Source organism: Thrips palmi, unplaced genomic scaffold (genome assembly GCF_012932325.1).
Source record: "Thrips palmi isolate BJ-2018 unplaced genomic scaffold, TpBJ-2018v1 HiC_scaffold_8, whole genome shotgun sequence".
In the NCBI taxonomy this organism is placed as follows: domain Eukaryota; kingdom Metazoa; phylum Arthropoda; class Insecta; order Thysanoptera; family Thripidae; genus Thrips; species Thrips palmi.
This window is the reverse complement of record NW_023144635.1, coordinates 12365128-12375145: the sequence shown is the minus strand read 5'-3', so window position 1 is coordinate 12375145 and position 10018 is coordinate 12365128.

The window sequence follows — 10018 nt, the reverse complement described above, 5'->3', positions numbered from 1 at the left end:
TTCCGTCTTCTACCCTCCACCGTCCACCTTTCATCTACCTCCTTCCACCCTCCACCTTCCACCCTCCACCTTTTACCCCACCTTCCACCTTCCACCCTCCACCTTCCATCCTCCACCTTCCACCCTCCACCTACCACCCTACACCCTGCCCACCCCCCCCTCTCCTTCCACCCTCCACCTTCTACCCACCACCTTCTACCCACCACCCCCACCTTCCACCCTCCACCTTCCACCCTCCACCTTCCCACCCCCCACCTTCCACCCTCCACCTCCTCCATCCTCCCCTCCACCCTCCACCTCCACCCTCCACTTCCGTCCTCCCACCTTCCATCCTCACACCTTCCACCTTCTAACCCCCCACCTTCCTCCTTCCACCCCCCCCTTTCCACTCCCCCCCCCCTTCTACTCTCCACCTTCCTCCCTCCACCTTCCACCCTCCACTCCACCTTCAACCTTCTTACCGCCCTCCACCATCCACTTTCTACTCCACCTTTCCACCTTCCACCGTCCAGTCCACCTTCAACCTTCTTCCTACCTACCACCCTCCACCTTTCCAACCTTCCACCGTCCAGTCCACCTTCCAGTGGGCGGGGCTGCTGGCGGCGACTGTTTTCACCCTGAAAGCAATTAACGGTGCCGTGGTTGGGGCGAAGGGGGCGACGGAAGGGCGGGGGTCGCATTGAGCGATCGCGTGGCGCCGAGCTGCGCGGCTACGCGGCCGGGCCGAGCGCGGTGGAGCGGAGCGCGGCGAAGGGGCGCCTCGCGCCGCCGGCCTTGTGGCGGTGTGTACGAAGGGGCTTTCCCTGGCGCGGTGGAGATAGCGGCCCGAGTCTGGCGGCGTCACACCAAGACGCAAAGTTGCCGCTAATTTCCAAAGTATACACTTATGAAAATGAAGTGACGGTCGGTGCGGCGAGTTGGTGACCGTAGCACAGTGGACCGAAACACCGGTGGAGGCGGACAAAACTCTAGACGCGTTTTGAGCTCCAGAGTCGCTAAATGGGACTTGAACCGAACGTGTGACTCCACCAATAGATTGCTCTCCGAACGAGGAATCCATTGGTGGTGTTCCTCGTTTGCTTGTGGTCCCGTTTAGCTACTCTGGAGCTCAAAACACGTCTGGAGTTTTGGCTTGGGCCACCTTCACCGGTGTGCTGGCCCACTGTGGGGCGTTCGCGGGCTGGCTGGCCCTAGCCAGCAGACTGGTTCCAAGCACTGCTTCTCGCTCTGTCTCTCTCGCACCCTTACGGGACGCCCCGTGAGTGCAAGAGGGACAGAGCGACGAAATCAGAGATCGGCATCAGCCTGCAGGGCCCGGGCGTAGAGAGACCAAATGAGCGGACACTGCTGTCGGCGGCTTTCGGCATGTGTTGCGAGCCGAAGCATTTTTCGGCTGCCGAAGATACCCGAACTCGTCACCGAACGCTCGTTGAAACCTCTGTTTCCGGATCGACACCCGCTTTTTTCGGAAGCAGTCCAATAGAGACCCCCGCCTCACCCCTCGCCCAGCAGCTGTCACAAACCATCCCGACAGGTGCTGCCCTCTGGTAGTCAAAGGTTCAATCTAGCGGCTGTCGTTCGGCTCCGAGCGACCCGTCGGCCGCTCTTCGGGCCGCTTCGGCGTCCGAGCCTGGCGAGCTTTGCCGTGTCCGCCCGCCCGGCTCGGCACGAAACGGAGCCGAACGAGCCGAAGCTCGCACCTTCGTTTGTTTCCGGACAAACGGACAGCCAAGTCCGCTCGTTTCGTCTCTCTACCCGGGCGGACAGCCGCCGCGCTCCAAGTTATGCGGCACTCCGCGCGTCGCCGTGGAGGCCGTGGAGGACGCCGTGCGGTGGCGGATTAGCCCGGCTCACTGTCTCCCTTCGCGACGCGTGCGGCGGCGTGGCGCTGCCTCATTCCCTCCACCCTCCCCGCCAGCGTCGCCCTCTCTCTCGATCGCACTCGTGTCGCCATCCGTGGGGGTGCGAGAGAGAGGGAGTGAGGGAAGCACCGTTCGGAAATGAGAGTACTGGTTACCTCCACCGCGAGGATGGCGCAGGGCTCCTCGTTGTGCGCAGTGCAGATTCAAAAGAGTCCTCGCTGTCTCTGTCGCGCTACTGAGGCGGTCCGGAAAGGGTGCGAGCGAGACGGAGCGACCCCAGCCCTCCTTGGGCGTCCTCCCTCGGCGTGCTTGCCCGGGGCTCAGCGGCGTCTCGGCTCCTGGCCCTCGGGGCTCCTCGGGGCGGCATTGTATGCGGCAACCTTACGCCGGCCGGGGGCAGCGGGGCGCGGTCAGGCGGAGTAGCGGGACAGGGCCTGGGCAGGGCGGCTGCGGAGGGGTCTCGGGCAACGCTGGGGTGGAGATCGAAGTCTCGAAGCCCGAAGGCTGGGGATAGGGATACGCCCTAGGCAGCAATCGCCTATGCCTTTCGGCTGGTCAAGCTGCACTCTACAAAAAATGTCCTGTCAACGCCGTTAATTTATTACCAATGTTTGCTGTTATGCAATTCACGGCGTTTGCTGTGAACTAGTTCACGGCGTTTACTGTGATCTCGGATACAGTGTTCACTGTGATCTGGCCACAGTAAACGCCGTGAATTGGAGCCTGATTTGCAGTACTTCGGTGCTCAGCAGCGTCAAACTCACAGTGTTTACTGGAGACCAGATCACAGTGAACACTGTAACCGAGATCACAGTGAACGCCGTGAACTAGTTCACAGCAAACGCTGTGAATTGACCTACAGTGAAAACTGCGAGGGGGGGCTCACTGGGGTCTCAAACGTACAAAGATTTGACGGCCATTGATTGTTGGAATTTTTTTTCATTTTTCTTAACTTTGTTGATTTTTTTTTATTTTCAATGATTTATCCCGAAAAATTTATTTTAAAGGATTTTTGCCTATTTTTTTGATTCTTTTTGATTTTTTGATTTTAATTTTGATTTTTTGATTTTAATTTTGATTTTTTGATTTTTTTTTTTTTTTTTGAATTTTATGTCCTGCAGAGGCCCAAATTACCGGCAGTCGTACCAACATACGGCAGTTGTTGGCGCGAAATTTAAAATCATTTGAAATCTATGATGCTAGGTGTCGCGCTAAGCTAGTTATTCTGTAACCGAACTCGCTTATGTTTTGAAGTCTTGTGTATCGGTTGCTCATTCCTTTTCATTTCCTCTGATTATTTTTGATTTTTTTGTGATTATTTTTGATTTTTTTTTATTTTTTGATTTTTTTAAATCATTTTTTGATTTTTTTACAAAGTTTCGATTGATTTTGATTTTCTTCTATAATTTTGATTTTTTTTTATTATTTGATTTTTCATGATTTTTTTTGATTAGAATTTTGATTTTTTTTGGCGTGTACAATGATTTTCGTCAGTGAGCCCCCCCTCGGAAAACTGGTAATAAATTAACGGCATTTACAGGACATTTTTGGTAGAGTGTGCTGGGTACGACTTGACGAAATTTCGCCTAGTCGCAGCCTTAAGCAAAGTCTAGGTTGGACCCTAGACCCTAGTTCGCTTGTTGTTTTGATACGGTTTCAAATATTATGCCAATGTATTAAACTTCATAAAACAGCACTTTTTAAGAGAAAGAAAATGTAGAAATTTTTCTTAGGCATCAAAAAGAGTTTTATAAGAAATTTCATACGCAACGAGGGCGTCGAAGCAGCGGGGCGGGCCCTCCTCCACCTCGCTCCTATGCAGGCCAGAGAGACCAGCGCCGAGGCACATCATCCTGCCCACCGCTGCTCGCGAAATAAAAAGTACGACTTGTCGGAATAATTGATATCGCATTACTTCTTGCGGTGGAGTGGGGCTGGCAGGCGGGCACACGGACCTGGCACCACATCCGGTCACTTTCGGATTCAGACCGACCGTGTTAGCCGAGCACCTCCATTCAACCTTCCAACTTCCGTCTTCTACCCTCCACCGTCCACCTTTCATCTACCTCCTTCCACCCTCCACCTTCCACCCTCCACCTTTTACCCACCACCTTCCACCTTCCACCCTCCACCTTCCACCCTCCACCTTCCATCCTCCACCTTCCACCCTCCACCTACCACCCTACACCTGCCACCCCCCACCTTCCACCCTCCACCTTCTACCCACCACCTTCTACCCACCACCCCCCACCTTCCACCCTCCACCTTCCACCCTCCACCTTCCACCCCCCACCTTCCACCCTCCACCCTCCACCCTCCACCTTCCACCCTTCACCTTCCACCCTCCACCTTCCGTCCTCCACCTTCCATCCTCCACCTTCCACCTTCTACCCACCACCTTCCTCCTTCCCCCCCCCTTTCCACTCCCCCCCCTTCTACTCTCCACCTTCCTCCCTCCACCTTCCACCCTCCACTCCACCTTCAACCTTCTTACCGCCCTCCACCATCCACTTTCTACTCCACCTTTCCACCTTCCACCGTCCAGTCCACCTTCAACCTTCTTCCTACCTACCACCCTCCACCTTTCCACCTTCCACCGTCCAGTCCACCTTCCAGTGGGCGGGCTGCTGGCGGCGACTGTTTTCACCCTGAAAGCAATTAACGGTGCCGTGGTTGGGGCGAAGGGGGCGACGGAAGGGCGGGGGTCGCATTGAGAGCGATCGCGTGGCGCCGAGTCGCGGACGCGAAAGCCCCAGAGTGCGCGCCGGGCGGCAGCGGCAGGCCTTGGCGGCAGACTGATTCTGAGCAGTGCTTTCGATCCTTGTCTCTCTCGTACTCATTGAGCGCCCGGCACGGGTGAGAGAGAGGCAGAGCTGCGAAAGCAAGTGAAAGCACTACAGGCGGGCCGGGTGACCTTGGCAAAGCCCGGCGACTACTTCCCCGCTCGGCCCGGGCGCTTACACGCCTCACCTACATGCGCGGCAGTGTGTGTGTGTGTGTGTGCGTGTGTGTGTGTGTGTGTGTGTGTGTGTGTGTGTGTGTTTACGTTGCGTCCGTGTGCCCAACGATGTGGGCCTCTCCTCTCCCGTCTGGGCGCGCTGTGTGTGTGTGTGTGTGTGTGTGTGTGTGTGTGTGTGTGTGTGTGTGTGTGTGTGTGTGTGTGTGTGTGTGTGTTTACGTCGCGTCCGTGTGCCTAACCACGCGCGTTCTGAGCCTCCTCCTAAGGACCTCCCTGCGTCTGTGTGTGTGTGAGTGTGTGTGTGTGTGCGGGTCCTTCTGCAGGACCTTTCTGCGGCTCGCTCGCTGAAATTAATTTGGTCTGATTTAAAAGCGCGGGTCGCGGGTGGTGCTTCTTCGTGAGACTGCGGCCCGCGGCGGCCCGCCTGGCTGGCTGGCTGGCTGGCTGCCTGCCTGCCCGCCAGCCCGCCCGCCAGGCTACCTGCCGAGCGAATGCTTGCGCAAATATTCCTAATTGCTGATGGCTGGCGCTCTCGCTGGCGCAGGCTGGCTGCCGACCGACCGCCGTCCGTGTGATCGCGTGGATCTAAGCGAAATAAAAACGCGGTGCGCTTGTGCAAATTTCGCGAGATGATGAACCCCGAGGCGTGCCGCGAAGGAAAGCAGCAGCGGTCGCTCTGTCTCTCTCGCACTCGCAGCCCTTCCCTCGGCACACGCCATGAGTGCGAGAGAGAGGGAGACAGAGGGAGGCGAAACCGCTGCCCAGGGTCAGCGCCTGCAGCGGCGTGGAGTTTAATTTCTTTGGGGTTTCGCTGCTCGCGGCTTTTGCCCGTTTTTCCCTCTGATGCTTCGCTGGCTTTCCTCGCCTGCAGGCTGACTCCGAGAGTCGTTTTCGTCGCTCTGTCTCTATCGCACTCGCACGGGACGCCCCACGGGTGCGAGAGAGACAGAGCACGGCAAAAGTACCGCCTGGGATTCCCAGGCGCATCATGGGGAAAAGGGCCTATTTTCCAGGCACCGCCTGGGAATCCCAGGCGGCACTTTTGCCGTGAGCGATGAAAACGACTTTCGGAATCGGCTCACCTCATCGGCGATGACCGAGGCTAATTCGCGAACAGCGTCCAGGTCGGGCCCTACAGGGCGTGCATTATGAAGCTGGGCTGGGCTGCAGTCGCGGGCCCGGGCGGGGCGGGGCGGGGTGAGGCGGGGAGGGGCGGCTAGGGGCGGGGCACACACGCCCCAGGGGGCGAACTAGTTGAGTTGTCCCTCCTGGGCTGCCAGCCCCGCCGGCCCCGCTGGCCGCCCCGGGGCGCGAGCGCTGCATATTTCATCACGCTCCGGCCGAAGGCTGTTTGTACGCAAACTGCTGCCTTCTCTCTCTCTCTCTCTCTCTCTCTCTCTCTCTCTTTTTCTCTCTCTCTCTCTCTCTCTCTCTCTCTCTCTCTCTCTCTCCTCTCTCTCCCCCCCATCTCTCCCCCTCTCTCTCCCCTCTCTCTCTCTCTCTCTCTCTCTCTCTCTCTCTCTCTCTCTCTCCCCTCTCCCCTCCCCCTTCACGATGCATTTTCGAGTGGCACTCGGTGCTGCCGTTCCGGAAGGCAGGGCGAGGAACCAACCAACCAACCAGCCGCGCTCGTACACGCCGAGCGACCCCGTTGCCGGAATGAAAAAAAAAACACGCCTCGTTTGCGGGGATGTCACCGCATGTCGTGCGTAACAACGAATTATTTCCGCGAGGCCCGACGACCTGGATTTCCTTTGTTTCCCTCTCGCGCTATCTTCACTTTTGTGACTGAATATGCGGGGCCACTCTGTGAGAAAAAAGTACGGAAAAAGTGCGGAACATGTCTGGTCAATGATCGACTTGGACCGTCCGTACTTGCCAACAACGGAACTTCCGTACTTTTTTTCCGTACCCGTTGACATGGGTCAGAGGGTGGAAACGGGGCTGATTTGGCGGGCCATGGCTGCGGCGATGCGTGCACGGCCGTTGTTTGTTGTTTTTTTGTGGTTCCTAGAAACCCACTTTCTAGCTAAAGTAGACATCTTATGCACAAATCCTGCACGTGTACTTCTAGAGTAATGTTGTCTCTTCGAGAAAATAAGCCCGTTTTGAAGATTTGAAACCCACAGGACGAGTCATGGACATGTTTGTAACTTGTTTTAAATGGCTCATCCGCGTTCGGGCGCGGCGATTCTGGCCTGAAAACGCCGAAAAAAATGTAAACAAGTTACAAAAATGTGAATATCTCATTTTGTAAGTATCAATTCGGCCCAAGGAGCTTATTTGCTGATCCTTCAACCTTACTCTTTAAGTACGCGTTGAGGTTTTGTCGTTAAGACGACTACTTCAGCTGGAAAGTGGTTTACCAACTAACGCGGTAAAGTGGTGAAAACGGCAAAAACGGCCGTGCACGCATCGCCGCAGCCAAGGCCCGCCAAATCAGCCCCGTTTCCACCCCCTGCATGGGTTCATATGCAGCAAGTACGGACGTTCCGTACTTTTCTCCGTACCTCCGTGTACAAAGTCACAGACAGACAGACAGACAGACGCACGACCAGTCACTTTTCAGCGCGCCCAAACACGGCAAGGGCTTCGCTATCGCTCAGCCAATAATTTTCCGTACCATTTCCGTACAAAAGTATATGTATTTTTAACGGAATTTTTAACAGTGGCGAGCGGCTGGCTAATTTTCGTCGTGCTTGCCCTGTTGCGACAGATGGGCAGCCACAGCAGGGACTCGTCGCCCGAGCAGGACCGGCTGCCACTGGGCGCCACGGGCATGGCCGCGGGCATGCGGGGACGCAAGCTGGACAGCGTGGAGATGGAGAACGTCGTCATGGAGACCGCCATCAACAACTTCCGCTCCGACGGCGGCCCCGAGTCGCCCTCAGGTATGTACACAGCGCGGCACAGTGGGCCAGAAGACCGGTGGGGGCGGCCAAAACTCTAGACGTGTTCTGAGCTCCAGAATCGCTAAACAGGATTCGAACCGAACGTGTGACCACACCCGACCCCACCAATGGATTCCTTGTTCGGAGAGCAATCCATTGGTGGGGTCACACAGCCCCATTTAGCGACTCTGGAGCTCAAAACGCGTCTAGAGTTTTGTCCGCCTCCACCGGTCCACTGTGCACGGCGAAGTATTTCCCCCATTTTTTGTCCATTTTCTACGCGGTGCCTCGCTTGCTTCGCTGGCTTCGCCATCCTGCAGACTGATTCCGGGGGTCTTCGTCGCTCTGTCTCTCTCGCACTCGTGGGGCGTCCCGTAAGGGAGCGAGAGGGACAGAGCGACGAAAACGACCCCCCGGAATCAGTCTGACTGGCGTGCCCGGCTGCCTCGCGGTGCTTCGCAAGGCTTCCGGCCCCCATGTTGTTCCGGCATCTCAATCAATGCCGGCAGCGCGGCGTGTTTTGCTCCCCTCCGGATTATCATCAATCAGCGGATCAGTCGTCTGAGCAGAGCGGCGCTCTGTCTCTCTCGAGCTGCGGCGGGCTTCCTCTTGAGTGTGAGGGAGAAAGGCTGACGACTGCGCCGCTCGGAGTCAGGCTGCACGGCGGCCTGCGCGTCGAGCGGCCGCACCAGCGCGTCTTCCGGGAACCGAGGACTCCCCGAGCGGCTCAGGGGTGCGATTCCGAACGGCGCTTTCGCCGCTGTCTCTCTCACACTCATTTGCAGAGTTCCGTTAAGGTGCGAAAGAGACACAGCTACGGAGCGCTCGGCAGCAGCCTCTCGCACGGCTCCCCGTGCCGGTAAGGCCACGGTGCAGAGCATGGTGCAGAGTGGGTCAGAAGACCGGGGGAGGCGGCCTAAGCTCTCGACGCGTTTTGAGCGCCAGAGTCGCTAGACAGGACTCGAACCGAACGTGTGACCACACCAATGGATTCCGCGTTCGGAGAGCAATTCATTGGTGGGGTCACACGTTCGGTTCGAGTCCCATTTAGCGACTCCGGGGAGCTCAAAACGCGTCTAGAGTTCTGACCGCCTCCATCGGTCTTCTGGCCCACTGCGCGGCGCCACATCACAGCCTGCTTGTACTCCGCTTCCGCGCGGCGCCCCCTCCCGGTTGGCCACGGCACCACAGCACCTCCTTGACGACCTGCTTGTCCTGCTTGTCCTCGCAGACGGCGACCCCGGCCCGTCGTCGCCCACGTCGGCGGCGCAGGAAGCCAACGCCCGCGGCGGCCAGGGCGGCCAGGGCGGCGTCCGCCTGCAGCTGGCCGGCAAGCAGCGCACCAAGAACCGCATGTTCGGCACGGCCGCCGCGCGCTCCGCCGCCCCGCAGATGCACCGGCCCGGCGCGGCCGCCAGGGCCAGCGCCGCCGCCAGCCTGGCGCCCGGCGAGGCCGTCATCTAGGCCGCCAGCCAGGCCGACGCCCAGGCCGACGCCCAGGCCGCGCAGCCACCAGTCGACACGGCACGGTGAGTGCAAACGAGGAAACCTCTCCACTTCCACCGCCGCGGCGTCCTAGCCGCCGCCGCCTTCACCGTGCTCGTCGAGCTCTCGCCTCGCGTAAGCGAGAATTCTCGCGAGTGGATAAGCACCCCTCCGCTGACTCATTCCGAGAGTCGCTTTCCTCGCGCTGTCTCTCTCGCACTCATGGGCGCGCTTCATTGGTGCGAGAGAGACGGAACGACTCTCGGAGTCAGTGGCGCTGCCGTGACCTCATCACTCGGCATCCCCATTCCCCACAGATGAGATTTTTTTTAAAAAAGGAAAGTCGACAAGAATGTTTATTTGTAATTGGAGGGAGGCTCGGGGCTTTGGAGCGACTTGATACAACAAAACAAACCCGGGTGGGCAGGGCTGGGCAGGGCGCCGACAAAGGGGCGGCCATTCATAAGCCGGGAGGAGGAGGGGGAAGGGGTGGGGGAGAAGGAGGGGAGGGGGAACGTATTGCATTACCTCGAGGCATATCTTGTTTCGTCTTTGAATGTGGCGCCGCCTTTAATAAGCACAATGCGCCTGGCCAATGGCTGGACTTGTAGGGGCGAAGGCCTCGCCACATTGTAAAAGAAATCCTTTCTACGGTAAGGAAAATGTACAGAAGGATGGAGTTTTTTTTTCTGTAGTTGGCGGTCTTGGTAAACTGTTGATCAGGCCTGTCCCGTACTTTGTACCTTTTTTTCTCCCAGTGGAGGCGCACCACTTCACTACACCCTCGGCGACAGGTCGTCTTTTTTCCCGTTCTGTGTACA